The sequence below is a fragment of the Ambystoma mexicanum genome, chromosome 1q, assembly GCF_040938575.1.
Source record: "Ambystoma mexicanum isolate Mex_15411 chromosome 1q, UKY_AmexF1_1, whole genome shotgun sequence".
Lineage (NCBI taxonomy): Eukaryota > Metazoa > Chordata > Amphibia > Caudata > Ambystomatidae > Ambystoma > Ambystoma mexicanum.
In genome coordinates this window covers 883,799,940-883,818,016 of record NC_090922.1, presented here as the reverse complement: position 1 = coordinate 883,818,016, position 18,077 = coordinate 883,799,940, and positions in this window count along the sequence as shown.

Genomic DNA, 18,077 nt, shown 5'->3' with positions numbered 1-18,077 from the left:
CCTACCCAAAAGGCTAATCACTCAATGACAGCATTGCACGCACAGAATCAGCTGTCTCCTACACACATTTCCAAGAGGCAGTAAGGCTTGTACATGAATGTGGCAGGAAAGCTCTGATGGCCAAAGTAGACATTGAATATGCTTTCAGACTCTTACCGGTGCACCCGGAATCACAGCAATGGCTAGGGTTTACTTTTGAAAACAAATTTTATGTTGACAGATGCCTCCCTATGGGATGCGCAGTTTCCTGCGCACTATTCGAGCAGTTCAGCTCATTTTTTCAATGGGCATTTTAAAAACAACAACCTGGGGTCAAAGTAGTGCACTATCTCGACAATTTCTTGGTAATGGGACCATCAGAGTTGGGAGAATGCAAGAGGGCTGTGTCCTGCATAAAACACAAAACTTAAGTACAAAAAACAAGGGCATAGTGAAAGAATTGCAATCACTAGCAGGCAGCCTCAACTTTGCAGCCAGAATCATCCCACAAGCAAAGTTATTCTCCAGGAGCTTAGAGTTTAAAACCAAATCATGCACCAAACCCCACCTCCACATCCGGCTGGGCAAAGAAGTAAAAGAAGACTTGAAAGTTTGGGGGGACTTACTCAGAAATTTCAATGGAACCAAACTTTGGCGCTTGCCACTGGATACATGGGCCAAAAGGGTCCTCTTTACAGATGCAGCCGGGAGCAAGGGGTTTGGAGCCATCCTAGACACAGAATGGGTGGCTGGGCACTGGCCGAAACCATGGCATCCAGCAGGATGGACAAAAAACACAACGCTTTTAGAAATATTTCTCATCTGGCTAACATTACGCATCTGGGGCAGGCAGCTAGCTAACACGGAACTCTTCATTTGGTGTGACAACATGGCAGTTGTAGGCATCATAAACAGAAGAACCACCAAATGCCACCTAGTACTGAAAGTCCTAAAAGCCATCACGGCAGTTACATTTCAAGAAAACATTGTAGTTAAAGCCAAACACATCACTGGAACGGATACAAACATTGCAGATGCTTTATCTCGTTTTCAGTGGACAAGATTCCGGGAGCTAGCACCATACGCCCAAGAAAAGATGACGTTATTACCAGCGGACTGCTGGTCAATAATTGGAAGCTAAAATAAATTACATCAATGCCATCGCCAGAGAGCCATGGCCAGGATGTACAACGAGAATCAGGCACCTCACAACCGGGTGCCAACAACGGTGGATCCACAGATAGCACGAACCCTGGCACGGGGTTCCTTGTAGAGATGGCAGAGAAGGTGCTAACAAGCACAACCACAGCGCAGTACAGTAAGTGCCTGCAAACAGTCTTTAGAGCAACAGGTTTAAACCACATAGAATTGTTAACAGTAAAAGATATAGAAATATTTTTAAACTGGGCCCACGAGCAGGGTTTCAAGAGGGATTGGGCAAAGAGACAGCTAGTAGCAATATCCTATCACTCCAAACTGCGGGGGGACACAGACCCTACCCAGAGCACCCCGATCTCGTATGCCATGGAAGTCTGGGGCAAAATAGAGGGACCTCAGGTAGACTCCCGCTGCCCGCTTGATTTAAAAAAGCTAATAAATATAACAAGCCAGTTAGACAACACATGCCGTCACCCTTATGGGACCCTTTTATTTAAAACTGCATTTATTCTGGCATACTTTGGGGCTTTCCGAATAGGAGCGCTCATCGCTTCAAGCACCAAGGCCAACAAGGTTTAGGTATCATGGAGACCAGGTTTAGACATGACAGTGTCAGCATTTACATACAACAGTCCAAAACAGTGGCCAAAAGAACCGTCCACTGCCCGGTGTGCATCACCAACCTTTATTAGGTACAAAGGCCTAAAGTGGGGGGAAGGTTCCTAACTCACAGGGATGCCTCGGCACTAAGCCACTATCACTTTAAAGGGGTGCTGACAAAAGCCATCAGCAAAGCAGGGTGGGACCCAAAAGAAATTGGCACCCACTCCTTCAGGATCGGGGCTGCAACCACAGCATGGCGAGGGAGCCTCGGCCCACTGCAAGTAAAGAACATAGGGGGGTGGAAGTCAGACTGTTATAAAAGATACATCAGACCTGAACTAATATAGTCCCCTTCCCTCCTCCCTTTTTTCTTCCACCTACTAGAAACACCAGTCGGGTGGAAGGCCCCGCTCCGATCAGCGTGGATAGTCGGACACTCGTTCGTTTTCAGGACAGGGCGATGGGCAGAAGAAATCAAGGAGGGGTAGCTATTTAGGAACCCTATTGCATCTTGGTGGGGATACAGAGGCCTCTGGGAAGACATCCGCGACAAACTAGCAGAACTGGTCGCATACAGGGATCCGCCGGAATTCCTGATAATATACCTAGTGGGCAACTATTTGGTGTCCACAGGCAGATGAAGCCTACTCGAAGAAATGTGCGCTTCATTACAGCCACTCCGCTGGTACCCCTACTATCTGTATCTAGTGAACTAGCCTGCCTGTCTGTACGTTATGTTACTTAGCATACCGGGCTGTTAGCCCTTGTACTTGCACTTCGACTGACCCTAACAAAAAATGTATATTAGCAGTAGCGATGCCCCAAATCTTTTGTGATGTTATCTTGCAATTGTACAACATACTTTCCTTAGTTTGCGCTGCTGCTCTCACCTGCGTACTCATTCTGATGCTTTATTCCACCTGCATTACTTATCTAGCTCACCTAGTTGAAAATGCCTTTGAGTTGTGCTATTGTACGCCCTTATTAGCCTACTTTTACAACTGCCTTTGTTGCACTCACACATCAAATGTATGGAATGTACTCCTATCTAGTTTTGTACTTAATCTAGCCGATTTCCTACTTAGCCTACCCCACTTTAAATGAGTGCTTGACATGCTTATTGCCATACAATACTGCCCTCTGCACTTTATGACTGCAATTGCCTGCAAGCTCTCGTGAATTCTGCCACCATGCACCAGTCCCTAACAGTCCCTCACTCCTTCAAGTCTCCGCTCCAAAAGTTATTTGCACTAGCCTTGGTTAACACACTCTACTTTACCGTCCACCTAGTGCCCACATTCAAACACATCACGACTTTGTCACCACACTCAGGTTACCATAACACTACAACCATGCCTATGTCCACCCATGACCCCAATCCATACCTCAACAACCCAGCCCTATGGCTCCAACATTTTGCATCTAAACCCACTCCTATCCAACCATGCTCACTTGCCTTGAGAAACGCCAGACTTGGCACCAGACTCACTCACGCCTCCTTCCACCATCTGACTTCCTTCCGCCAAAATAAACACCCACAACCTATCACTTGAACTGCTTCCTCTCCACACACACCGACATCCCAACCCATCAAACCCGTTGTGAACACTATCAAAGGGGCATTAATTAATGCTAGATCCCTCACAGCCCACGCTCTAGAGGTGGCGGACCTCATCCTAACCCATGACCTGGACTTAATGGCCATCACGGAAACCTGGCTTCATGCAGCCTCTGGACCTCTACTCTCGTTAGCCATTCCAACAGGCTATAATATCATCAGACATGACCGCAATACTAACCAATCTAAAGGGGGTGGCATTGCCATCACCACCAAAAACTCCCTTAACTTCCGCCTCGCCACTGTACATCACATCCCATCTATGGAAGCCCTAACAAAAAAATTTGCCCTCACCCCTAACCACACCATCTCATTTCACCTACTCTACAGGCCCCCAGGGCCATTATCCACTTTCGCTGAAGACCTCTCCAACATTCTGGCAGACAACACTAAAGCCAACTCCCAAATTATTGTACTAGGTGACTTTAACCTGGGACTCGCTGCCCCCAATGACATGTCTGCACTGACGATTGATAACCTCCCTACTAACTTAGGCTTTACTCAGCATATAAACACTTCCACACACTCCAAATGTAGAATCCTTGATTGGATAGCTGACCTCAATTACAGAATCAATGTGGTAGCTAACCAACCTTGTGCCTGGACTGACCACCACTTAATCACCTTCAACATCCCTGCACAGATTGAAGATTGAAGAGACAAGGGTAAACTTGCTCTACTACTTCTTCTCGATCTCTGCGGCTTTTGATCTCGTCAATCATCAAATTCTGTGTCTACACCTTATTTCCTGGATAACAGATTGATGCGTGTCTTCTCTCCACTAGCAGCAGCATCACCGGCACCCGTCACCTGTGGGGTACCACAAGGTTCTTGTGTCTCTCCCATGCTGTACAACGTGTTCACAAAACCTCTATTTGATATTTTTGACTATCTGGGTGTCACATATACTAATTATGCTGACAAACCCAGATACTCATTCCAATCTCAGGAGACTACGTTTCCGACTCTCTCTCTGTGAATGCCATCTACCAAGTCATCCACGCCTGGATGGCGCAACACGGACAGAGCTCCATATTCTCGGCTCTCCTCAAAAACTATCCAAACTGGCCCCTGAGTTCAATTCCTTCATCATTGATGATAACACTATCAAGGCCTATAAGGACACTAAAACGTTAGGGATTTACGTTGACTCTACTTTATCCTTGGCCAGACAAACAAATGCAGTATCCTCTGCAGTGGCATACACCTGTAAACTCATTACAGCTAGCCGCCCCTTCCTATTACCATCCAACTGTGTCACACTTGCCAGGACTCTGGTGCTGTCCAAAATTGACTATTGTAATACCCTCTATTTGGGCACTAACAGATGTAACTTAAAAAAGTTACAAATCATCCAAAACAATGCTATTAAAGCAGCTCTCAAAATCCCTCGGAACTAACACGTAATTTACGCTGGCTCTCCGTCCCTCAACAAATTACACTGAAAACACTTGCTCTCCCTCACAAATGCTTATCCAACCAAGCACCCTCCTACCTAGCCAACAGATTCGCCCTCCACAACACCAACAAACCCCGCAGAACTGCCTCTCTATACCACGTTTCAACCTTCAAAGATCTGGCGGAGCAACCTTCCCAGTAATGGCAGCGAAACTCTGGAATTCTCTCCCCAACTTGCTAAGATCTGAACCATCCTTCCACAGATTCAAAAACATGGCCAAAGCCTGGCTAACCGCCCAAGACCCATCATCTACAAGCTAACCACCTCCCATGCGCTAGCCACCTGCCTCACCTCTTGTACAGAGGTTATGACTTTCTGCTCACCCCGTAACTGCAGTATGTATATATGTTTATATCTGTAACTGTAATTTTAAACTGTAATTTAAACTGTAATTGTATTGCTCCGTCTGCCTTATCATGTTGTAACTAAAATATGCGCCTGGATGCCCTCGGGCCTGGTGTGCTCTATAAATAAATTAAATACAAATACAAATTAGCAGGCATCTCACACAACTGGCGAGATACTGAAATCTATTTCTCCGCTATCCTGCCTAGAAGACAATGGCAGGGGGCCACCTGTTACAAATCAGTGGACATTTCCAGATGGAAACTTAACAGAGGAATAGAAACATTCTGTATAGCCAGAGGCCTTGGTTTCATAAAACACCCGGACATTACACTAGGAGACCCCAACCTTTTTCTCAAGGTCGCGACACATCTATCGGTACACAGCATGGAACATTTCTTCTGAGAAATCTCCACCACCTTAACCACCAGGGGCTGAAAATAACCTACTTTTGGGGGAACACAGACAGCCGTTACCTCAGGACCCGGTGCCCAAAAGTATATCATAAGGATATGTGATTATTGTCATTGTTTCCATAACCATATCTGCAACAATAAAATCCTAAGGCCTTTTATTGCCAACACTTGAAACTGTGTGGTCTAACTTTCTCTCCAGGGAGGGTGGGTCAGCCATGGAACTTGCATGCATATGGGTCCAACAGTTATGGGCAATGCTACAGGGCCCCCCAAAGCGAGGCAGGGTAACTGTAGGTACCATCCGGCAGACCCGGGAGAGGGGCAGCTCCTTCCCCCAAGCCTGCCCCTCTCCTCATCACAGACGGAGACATGCAGTCTCTGTCACTACAAAGGAAGGGAAGGGTGAGGTGTGAACAATCACCTCACCCTTCCACGAAGCAACAGGGTGCTAAGCACCCAGAGGAAACCACAGTCAGGCAGGGGAAACACAATGCACTGCCCCCTCCCCCGGGGGGCCAGACAGTCAGCTTCTGCCGGCCTGGGGGTTGGGCTTCAGCCCCCACTGCCACACTTCAAAGACCTAGGGCTATCCCTGGGTCTTATAAAAAGAGCTGCACAGCTCTCACAAACTACAAACTGTTTGTCGAACCTGAACGGGGTCCCAAACAGTCTGGAAGTTCACTGTTAACTCAGTGTCTTCCACCTCTTTCTTCTTTTCCCAAAACCCTCCCACCCTAGAAAAGAAAGGAGAAGACCAAAGGAAGAAAAAAACAGACACTGTACGGTGACCACAACAAGTCGTGGGAAAGAAGGCCGCACGGGCCAGAGGGGGTTACCTCAGGACCCGGTGGCCAAAAGTATGATATCATAAAGATATCTGATTATTGTCATTGTTTCCATAACCATGGCCATCATTACGATACTGGCGCTAAACCATGGTTGGTGCCGGTATCGTAACGAGTCCGCCAATGTTCAATGGGGAAGTACCACCCCATTCCATGGTTGGCGGGGCGGTAATTCCCCATTGAACATTGGCCCTTACCCATTCCCATTTTTGCCCCATAGGGCTCAATGGGACTGGGGAAGGCCGTAAGTATGGTACCGCAAATTCCTGTACCATACTTACCTCGAGAGTCCCTTTGCGGGTCCCTACTTTAACGGCTGGTCTAGACCAGCCGTTCAGGTCGGGTCCTGCAAAGGGACCTCGTAGTAAGGCGCTAAGTGTTTAACGGCGCCGCAGCCTTTTACTGCGCTGTTAAACACTTAGCGCCAGGGTCCTAATGAGGGCCCATGTCTGTAACAATAAAATCCTAAGGCCTTATATTGCCAACTCTTGAAACTGTATGGTCTAACTTTCTCTTCAGGGAGGGTGGGTCGGCCATGGAACTTGCATGCATATGGGTCCAACAGTTATGAATTTATGTACAGTATTTGTCGTTTTTTTTATTTTATTTTTGACAGTATGAAAAACAAGACTGCAAATGCCAGGATGCAGCGTAATGGAACATACAGAGAAATTTCACTGAGCATCTCACTTTGACCAACTTCAGATGGTAATAGTCATGTGATAACATCACCACATTTTAGAGATGGCTTGAAACAGCAATTCATCTTTTTAATATACATGATTAATTTAAACGTTGCTTTCCCACAATAAAACACGGTAAGGTCCTTCAATTGGAATTGTTCAGTTTTCGAAAATGGGTTTACTTTGGAAATGTATCTATTTTTCAGACAATTTGGAATACCGTGTTATGATGTCAAACATGTACGATTTTATTTTCAAAAAGAAGCACACATCAGCACAAGGTCTTTAGATATTACCCTACGCACTTCACTTTGTGGGAGAGAAGTTGTACATTTCACTCTGACGTGCAAATGCCCTCCATCACATCTCTGACGACCCTAAGATGTTTGCGCTGGTCGAGGTTAATCACTGTGCCTCGGACTGAGAGGACAAAGATGAAAGGCTATTCGAGGCTGTTGCTCAGCTCTTGGCACCTGCAATGGCTCGGGGTAACAGCTCAGCTGCAACGTGCACGCCTAAGAAGCAAAACGACACAGAGCAACACAGGTTCGATCCCCCGGCCGCGCTTAGAAACCTCTGGGTGTTACGCCCGTTATAAATAACCTATCTGTTGCGTTGCCTTCCAGGTTTGGGGGCCGCTGTCACCCTTAGTTGTCGGAATCAGCCTCTGTAGTCCGCACCACTGCTCAAAACCATTCTTGATGAGTTCATTGTGCTTCCGAACCTAAGTGTAATTGTCAATGGCTCAAATGATTTCATTTGAGCCTGAAGCTGTATGCATGCTTTCAATTGTTTTGCTTTCTCGCCTCTACCTTTAACGAAACCCTAACTCATCCACTTAGTGTCATCTGCACTAACACATTTGACTGCACAACATGATTTTCAGTTTTATACATGTTTTTATTTTGATCAAACATAATCAACCTTTAAAACAAAAATACAGTATTCACCATTGATACATTAGCCATAAAAAACATACAACACTCACAATATTCAACTAACTAAAATTGATCATATCAACAAATTCATTACAGTACCGCTTACCCCGCTTCTAGAAATGATCAGTTAAAATGTCAATTGCAATATAGATAATTGTCGCTAAAATCAAGGGTACATAGCGGCTGCTAAATATCATGGCCCATACCTTATCTAATGATAATATTCTATCATATTCAAAACATTTAGACAGATATAACTTCTTTTTTATTTTTTATTTGTTTTAGTTGTATTACAACTTTTCAAATTTCATTAACATATAAATAACATTAATATACAAAACACAATAATTGTCAATCTTACAAGGCTAAAAGATAACACATTCTTGTAATACCCGTTATCACATAATTAATAACAATTAATTTTATACAACTAATCACACTAATTCATACTATTTACAAAATTCTTCTTAAATGCTACTTGACTCGACTTTTCCTCTTACAACCCACCAGTTACCTGATAGCCTTATAGATAATACATTACCCGTTTCACCCCTCTAACCCAGGGAGCACAATCTGAAAGAATTGCACTATGGCAATCTGGATTTTCGGCTCGTGCCATCTTTCATCACTCTCCATCGGTCTTTGTACTACCTGAATATGTGCAAAACATCTGGTTCGTACATCACAAAGTGCTACACATTGCACGAGCAGATGTTGCAGAGTCTCTCTTTGTTCTTTCACAGAACAATATCTACAGTAATTTTGTGCTTGTTCCAACATTTTCCTTTTACAAAGGACATCCCTTGTATACCACAGATTTAACCGAAATTTTAAGTATCCCATTCTTACTTTAGGAGAGGGACTTTTTAACAAGTAGTCTGACATCAACCCATATCTTTTTATACCAAATAAGAGGATGTCAAAGTCCTTATATTGGGAACAACTTGTCATATTTGCTACCCAATCAGCCAGATGTACTTTTTCCTTTGCTCTAACAGGCTTTGATAATAATAACTCTACCGTGGTATCAGCCTGGGCTAATTCATTAAATACATGCTTCATCCACTTTGCAGCGAAGGGATTTACAGATTTCAGCAGATAATTCGCAATCACTTTCAAAATATTATTGCTTCCGTTTTTCCAGAAGGCATTTGTGTAACAAGGCACACTGTTTCCAGGATACTTAAGCATACATAGATGTCAATCCCAGCTCATAACGCAAAATAGCTATCGGTACAGAATTAGGCAGGCATAGAATCTGTTTCCAATAACTTGACTCTAGTTGATCCCGGTAACACCTTTCTCTTGGCAAAAACCCTTCAATGCCGTACAGCAATAATAAAAAATAAAACAACATGCTTCATGGAAAACATCCCACACTTCCCGATCAACAATCGGGATTGCGAAACAAGCTGTTGCATTTTATGCTTTCTTACTAGGTCTTCCGTTTGTTTGCATATTACATTGTTGATAAACACCCCAAGATATTTATACTTGGTTGTATTCTGTACGCTTTCATTTTGAATTCTCCACGAGAAGATATTACTCCTAGTGATTTGCTGTTTTCCACACTTGAGTATTTGGGTCTTTGCGATGTTAATTAACAACCAATTAGCTTGTACATAGAGGCCCAACTTGGTCAGCATATTTTGAAGGCCTTGTGGTGTTTGTGACCATAATACAAGATAATTGGCTTATAGCAAATAGGCAATTTTTTGGCCTCCTAGTTTTGGTGGGTCACCAGTACAATTACTGAATTCGAGCCCTAGGTCTAAAATGAAATAATTGAATAGAAAGGCTGCGAGGGAACTCGCTTGCTTTAAACCTCGCTCTGTTTTAATTACAGGAGTTAATTTGCCATCAAGAGAAATCCTAACTCTCACTGACGTATTTGAGTGAAGTAAAATCATGAATGAGAGTAGGGAGTCGGGGCAATCATGTTTCTTCAATGTTTCATACAGCAAATTTCTATCCACTGAATCAAATGCGGCTTGGAAATCTATTAACCCCAGATATAGTGGATTATTTGGGTTTATCTGTTGGGCTTGAATCATATTTATCGAAATAATATTCGGGATTGTACCTAGCCCAGCCATAAAACCTGCTCCCTTTTTATATATCGGGACTATGATAGCTTGAGTCCAAGACTCAGGCAAGGACTGAGTCACATTCACTGTGGAGAAGATCTTAAACAGAATTGACGTACACATATCTGGATTCTCTTTTAGATGGAAGTTGGACAACCCATCAGGACCACTAGCTTTAGAGTTACTTGCAGATTTAATGAGGTTTAAAATTTCCAACCATTCAAATTCTAAACGGAAAGGAGGAAGTGATTTCATAATATCTATTGATATCTCTCCCTTTACCGGAGCATACAACATGCTAAAATGATCAACCCATAGTTGTGACGAAACCGCTGTCGATTGTCTAACTAGCTGTGGGGAAGAGATGGATTGATTTATCATATCCCACATCCTCGCGATATTCTTGCTGGCTAGCATTTTTAACATACTAAATCCGTCCTCTTGTAACATGGAAGCTTGGTGTGACTTTAGCCAATTTCTGTAGCGCATTTTAAGAGTTTTCGTTAATTTCTGACATTGAGGGGAGAGCGCATTTCTCAAATGCCTAAACTCAGCTCTGAGTTGTGCTTTACGAACCTTGATTTCAGGGTCAAAGTAGTGTAGATGGACGCACTTCGGGGCTACTTTAGCTCTATGCTGTTTTATAGCTTGAATAGCATCGGTGTACACATATTTCGACTTTCCTGACCATGAGTCAGGCTGCTCAAACATATATCTGAGCTTGCTGTCTAATTGCACCAACTCTGAATCTGACCATCAAAGGCGATTCCCCCTCATATTCACCACACTAGTACCCTGCATTAGATCTATTTTTGGTGATTCCGCTCTACTCATCCTCCATTCAGTAATCAACATATTATGGTCACTTACATTTGTTCTTAATACAGAGAACCTTGTCATTAAAGGCAAAAGTTCTCTGCTTACATATATGTAATTGATAATCGACTTACTGTCGCCCTTATGCCATGTCTCAACTGGTGGTAAATCTGGGGCTAACGCCCCATTAAGCATAAACAACCTCCTCGCTTTAACTAGGGTATCCCATCTCCAATATCTCATTTGCTTTTTACTCTCAGGGTGGTCCATACATCTCAAATTTAGATCACCTGACAATATTAAAGCACTAACGCTAGGGTCAGCTGCGACTAGATCTAACAAGGCATTTAGGTCAAGAAAAAATGTGTCATCAGACATGGCAATAGGGTTCCAGTAAATGTTTAGCACAGCCACCTCGGTTTTCTCAAATTTCACTTTTGCTAAAAGCATGTATTTATTCGGGGTGGCCCAAAATCGCGAGGTTAGACCTGTACCCATTTTTACTGCTATTAGTAGACCAGAAATTGGCCATCCACTAGATGAATTAATGGCAGCATTTGTATGAATTTCATGATTTTCCCAAAGTGGTGTTTCCGAAAGCCACGTCTCCTGTAGAAGTACTATGTCCCAATTATTTAGATTACTTTGATCATTATTAATGAAATGTTTAAACCCGCGTGTGTTCCAACTCACAAGGGATATTTTTCCTTCTATTCTTTGTTAATTCTGCGTACAATGGTTATTACATACACATGTAGTAATATTAGGGATATTTTTAGTACCAATCATAGCCTGAACAGGAGGTTGGCTTTCAAATCTTACACTTCGATTTTTCATGGGTATGTCAGGTTTCTCGGATGTTTCCAACATTAAACTGAACCCCAATTTGGCAAGCTCTTCTTTATTCTGCCAAATTAAATTTTGGACAACTCTTTGGTCAAGCCTTACCAAGTTCAGAGACCCTTCTTTTACAAACTCCACCAATGCAAAATCCGAAGACACAATATCCTCCAATTGTGGAATCTCTGAAAATATAGCCCCCAAAGCTGTCCTATTTAGGTCATATTGTATGGACGGAGGGAGCTTCCAAGCCAAGAACAAGGAATACAGCACAGGAAGTTTCCTAGTCGCCCTCTTTACCATCTTCCCAGGGCCATTGGGCAGGCTTGTATTGGGAGTTGATTGCTTTGATGTCAGGTTCATAGCTATCGCCTTACCTACGGCATTTTCAATCAAAGCAATAATGGAGTTTGAGAAATTTTTCTGAGACCCTTCACAGATATCAGGTGGATTAGGGCCTGGTATGTTCAAGGCCTTTGGCATAGCAACAGGAGGTAAGCCCAGCCATTGTTTCTCTCTTTCTACCCCAGCAGAACTGCTCGGTAACTCCCTGCTTCCACAACTTCTTTCCGAAGTTGCTTCCCCACTTAGCACCTTTTTTTATTAACAATGGAGCATTCCGATTGAACAGGGTCAGCCACCTTTTCAGTGCTATCAGATGCAAACGGAGGGATCGCCACAGGGTTATAAGTCTCAGACATGTAAGCATCAATGGCTTTCCTTATTTCAGCTCTTTGAGCTATTAGTTGAGCATAATTTTTCACCTTACCCTGAGTGAGTGAGGGCTTATATGTTTCTTTGAAGCTTTGTTGCTCTTGACCAGGTTCATTCTCTCGCTCAACGTTCTCAACATGCAGTATTTATACCAGCACATCTAATGGTGAATAGTCCATTGCCTGAACTCGGGTAAATTTAAGAGTATCTAGTCTTTTGGACTGCGCAAGTAGCTGATATTTTTCTTTAATTGCTCGCAAAGTGGTTAGAGTATTTCGTTTGGGCAAGGAGAAGTGTTTCACTGATGCCTTACCACTACTCTTTAAGGCTGGTTGATTTTTGGGTAGCTTTTTAGGTGTTTCTTTTAATTCCTTCATATTTTTTTTCCCTGGGGGAACTACTACAGGAGCTTTCGTTTTGACTATTTTGTCGCTTGATTTAATTTCGTTTTGCTCCTCAGATTTAGAGGTACCCTCTGAATCTGATATTCGTTCCATAAGTTTATCATAGATGATCTCAGGAAAACAGGGCAATACAGGTGTAATCACCTCAAATGATTTTTCGGGGGACAGTTCTTACACAATTGGCAAGACCCTACAATGGGTTCCGTTTGGATGGCTAGAGCAACGCCAATCTGATTCACATCATTCTTGTCTTGATTGCTTTTAATAGTCTCATCTCTTTCACTTAGCCACTGAGGTATTTTGTTCCATTTTTCATCCATTGCAGTTAATTAACGTTCGCATAATCTCAACATTTTAAACAAGGCATGCATTGTTACATTCATAGAATTTAAGGTTATACTCAACATGTTATTATTCTCTTGGGTACAGGCTAGAGATGTATTTGTGCTATGATTGAGGATCAAACATGAATGGGAGATGAAGATATATTTATTGGCAAGTGAAAAACACCACTAGCGAGGGATTCTTCATCACTTTGCTCACTCTCAGAAAACATTATCGGGGTACTTGAGAGGTTTTCTGACATCAAACTGTTTGAGAACACAGAATCATTTGGTTCTAAATCAATGATTGCTATATCCGGTTTATCTTGGGGATTGTCCTCAAGTGGCTTAGGAAGCGGGCAAGTGGCAGGCAAAGATTTCAGAATAGCAGTATCAGTTAGAGATTTATCAGTAAGAAGAGTCTTATCATTACCAGCCTTCACCTGATCAGTTCCCTCCTCTTCAACAGGGATTGCGGAGCTAGTTTCAGATCGCACACCCGCCGAAGTGGCTGTTTTGGCTCTGAATGCAGAAAGTGATCCATTACAAAATTGCCGGATATCAACATTTCCCAATGTCCCATTCATAGAAGGACCTCGTCTCGAGGTAGAACATGCAAGGGAAGATGACCTGTTCTTGATCGCCATCGGGCCTTTTTTCTTACGACCGGGGCTTTTTATAGGTAGAACTTTCTGAGCCCTGAGAATCATTAGACCCCTTTTCACACGATGAGGTAATAAGCTTTACAATTACCACCAATCAATTTTTCAGAAAAACTTAACACCTGTATCCACGTAGGGTACAACCCTCCCTGATTTTCACCAACAACAAAAATAATGCTAATGTGGGCTCCCACACCCCCGCAGCGCACCGTGAACAGTAAACATACTTTTCAGTACTTGCCGGTGCGCGCGCGGGTGCTCTGGATTATGGGTAAATATAGGAGCAGAACAGTGATGCAGGTCCCAGGGGGCAGAGTCACCATTCAGGGAACACCTTCAATGAAAATAAATGAGGCACTTAAAATTCAGTGTCTACCAGATTTGCAATCAAAGCAGCGCAAAGCTGCGCAAAAAAACACGCAGGCAGCGTTAAAAAGAATACACAGTCACCTAGTCCTTAAAGGGGCCAGTGCAGAACGGTGTTGCAGCCAAAGAAATCCTCCAGGCAGACTTTTGCAGTGCAGTCACAGCGATCCCAGCAGCTCTAGAGAAAATTCAAAAGTTCGATAAGACCAGCAGAGCTCTCCCACAGTAAAAAGTACTTTTCAGTACTTGCCAGTGCGCGCGCGGGTGCGCTGGATTATGGGTAAATATAGGAGCAGAACAGTGATGCAGGTCCCAGGAGGCGGACTCACCATTCAGGGAACACCTAGTCCTTAAAGGGGCCAGTGCAGAACGGTGTTGCAGCCAAAGAAATCCTCCTGGCAGACTTTTGCAGTGCAGTCACAGCGATCCCAGCAGCTGTAGAAAAAATTCGAAAGTTCGATAAGACCAGCAGAGCTCTCCCACAGTAAACCCTACTTTTCAGTACTTGCCGGTGCGCGTGCGGGTGCGCTGGATTATGGGTAAATATAGGAGCAGAACAGTGATGCAGTGATGAAGATATAACTTCCTTTTATCCAGCAATTTTGGGTGGGCAGCATACCAGCAAGTGTCTCAATGTTTCAATTTCTACAGAGGTTTCACAAAAACGACAGGATCTGTCTTACTTAGGCCATTACAACCTCCTCACTCTATCTTCCGTTGTAGGCCATAGATTTAACTTCAATCTTAAAAACCAAATACAACATTTATTACAGGGAAATGTCCTTAGATATCTTGGCATTTTAAAATAATCTTATAGTAGTTGCATTGTTCCAAGGTCATACACCAATCATACCTCCATAACTTCTTTTTTGCTTTGTCTCTCTAACCCATTCCATCAGGTGCCTCAGAACCCAACAAGCAAAATCCTTCCATGGGGCATCCATAAATGTTATGGGTCTGTAATTCTGCAGATCAGTCCAGTTGCCCTTCTCGAGGATTGGTATAACTACCGACTTCTTCCAAGAGGCAAGGACAAATCTATTTTCTAAAATTATTTTAAAGAAGGCTTTGAGAATTTTGTCTGAGTCCTCAGGATAGGTCTTAAACTTCAGATTAGATAGCCCATCTGGGCTCGGCACTCATAAATGACTAGAGTTAGCAGTAATCATCCTAACATCATCCAATTTGAAGGGCAAATTCCATTCAGATAAAGTTCCAATGTCATTTGCCTGAACACTTTTAGACCGTGGAGCAAATAAATCACAGAAGTAAGACATCCAAGCCTCTTCGGAAATAGGGTTGGCTTATAAAACAACTTGCTGTACATTATTGCTTTTTTGAAGAGCATATCTCAGCAGTGTTTATGGATGCGGAAGCTGCCAGCATGTGTTCAGCATCTCTTGGGGCCAGTATGCTCCTGTGTCCTCTCAATCAATTTCTCAGTTTTTGTTTAAGAAATGTGATCTTTATATATCTGCCCTCTGCCTCCTGAAACTTCAGCCTTCTAATTTCCACTCTAAAAGCTATTTTTCCGGGCCTGATCCTTGAGGTAAAAAATAAGTTTATGTGAAAATCCCCTGCCCGTGAGATAATGGACTTAATTATCTTCACTAACTCCACTTCTGTGTAGGTACAAATGAGCAGGCTGCCTTGCTGTTAGTTTTGCTAACTAGTGTTTACAGGCTCTCATTTGCGCACCGACTCTCCGCCTTCTTGTGTGCACAGACATTATTTCAGTGTTCTCTGTTCAGACCTCTGTGTAGCCTCCTGTAACTCTCTTGGAATTTCAAGCTCGACATTACTAACTTGGAACACACCTACTCACAGATTGAAACGTGGATGAATTTGAACTGTTGATTCTTGGGTCTTCTCATACAAGGCTTAAACTCGAACCCAGATGCCTATGTTTTTCAATCCAAGACTGTGACATCCTGTTATCCGAGGGGGTGATTCCTTTAGGCATTCACCTCGAGTCTTAACATAGTTCTGAAACCCAAGTCAACAATTTGGTTAAAAACTGCACCTACTACCTCTGACTGTTGAAAAATATCTGTCCCTTCCTTTATGAGCCCACCTGTATGTCCATAGCACGGGCCATCATACTATCGAGGATCGATTACTGTAATGCCTTACTGATAGTAGCTAACAAGACAACTTTGCAAAAACTGCAAATCACACAGAATAATACTGTTTGTTTTATCAACATTAAATCACAATGGAACATATATCCAGCAGTCGACAAGACCTACACTGGCTCGTGGTACCTGCAAGAGTGCACTTCAAGTCAGCTGTCACATGGGACGCTGCCAGTCTACCTTAAAAACATGGCGACTCCTTGCGATCCTAGACATACTCGTCGCTCATCTACTCTAGCATTGATTAATAACCCAAGCTTCTAGTGGGCTAACGGACTGGAAAAATCTGTCCCAGTCCTTTCAGCCAAATTGGCCCTGAGAAAAGAACAAAAAACAACACAATTCCGACGAGAGCTAAAAACCATTTCTTTTAAGTAATGATATCTGTGACCTGATTTAACTCATTTGATTGTTGTCACATCTTTTTCATGTCTTTTTGTATTGATGTTACCTGGCGCCCTGATGCCTGGGGCTTACAGCACTATATTCAAATTAAAGAAAAAACTACAAACAAATTCAGTGAAACATATAGTCCACCAAATGTTGCCGTAACTGCTTTTTTAAAGGCAGAAAGAGAGTCCTCATTCCATCTAAAGCGATTTCTGCCTGAATCAGCTGCTAGGTTTGGACTGGAAGTAGAGGGCCCTCTTTGGGTTTGCATGTTCATGGAATGCCAGTGCTTGCGATTGTGATAGATTTGATCTGTGGCCCTAGGTGTATGCAGGGCCACATGAGTGCAATCAATGGCACCAAGCACTTTAGGGAATTGCGCCACCCCATAAAAGTCCTGGACTACAGCCTGCCTTTCTGCAGGTGTTCTGGGGATGTATATGTGCCTGCGTACTGAGGTGCGTGCAGTCATGATTGCCAACACCTTGTGTAGGCAGCGTGACTGCATGGGCTGTGAAATGCTCCCAACTATGGCAGTTGTCAGCTGAAATTACCCATTGGCCAAATAACATAGTACATGGAGCACCTTTTCCAAGGGGCTCAGTTCTTGGGAGCACAGGCTGGGTGATGTGAGGTCATCTTCCCACTCCATGACCAGGTCTAATATGATATGAGGTGTAAACCTATACCTGCTATAGACCTGGTCATCAGGCATCCCAAAACGGCTGGACCTGGGTAAGAAAATGCAGGCCCTGGCTATCCTCCTCCTCCTGAGGTGTCCCACGATCACTGCTGCGAAAAATTTCAGATAGAAGATGTGGCACCTGACTAAACTAATGGAACCCAGAACATTTTTAGTGAAAGTAATGAAAGGAAATAATTATCAAATCTGGTAGTAGCTAGTAAAAAATATATATTTTTAGAAGAAAAGAAAGCACATGTGCTATCAATTTGACAAGAGGAATACAGATATATATATATATAGGAAAATGTTCCACTCTTGAGTTTTTACAAATCTTTTGGAGAAGTGTGAAATCAAAATCTAGATATGTTGTAAAGCATTTTTGCAAAATAAAAGAGAAGTAATAATTAAGAAAGCTTTTCATATAAAAAGAAAATTGTTAATTTTTGTATTCAATACACTTAAGAAATTACTAAAAGTGACCATGGCATAGAAATATAGAGACAGTGCATGTACTTACACATGACAACTTTTGTGACGCATTTGGCGGAGAGTTCAAACACACTTCTCATACAGGAAGATTTTTTAATGAGGAGAGTTACATTCAAGGAAAG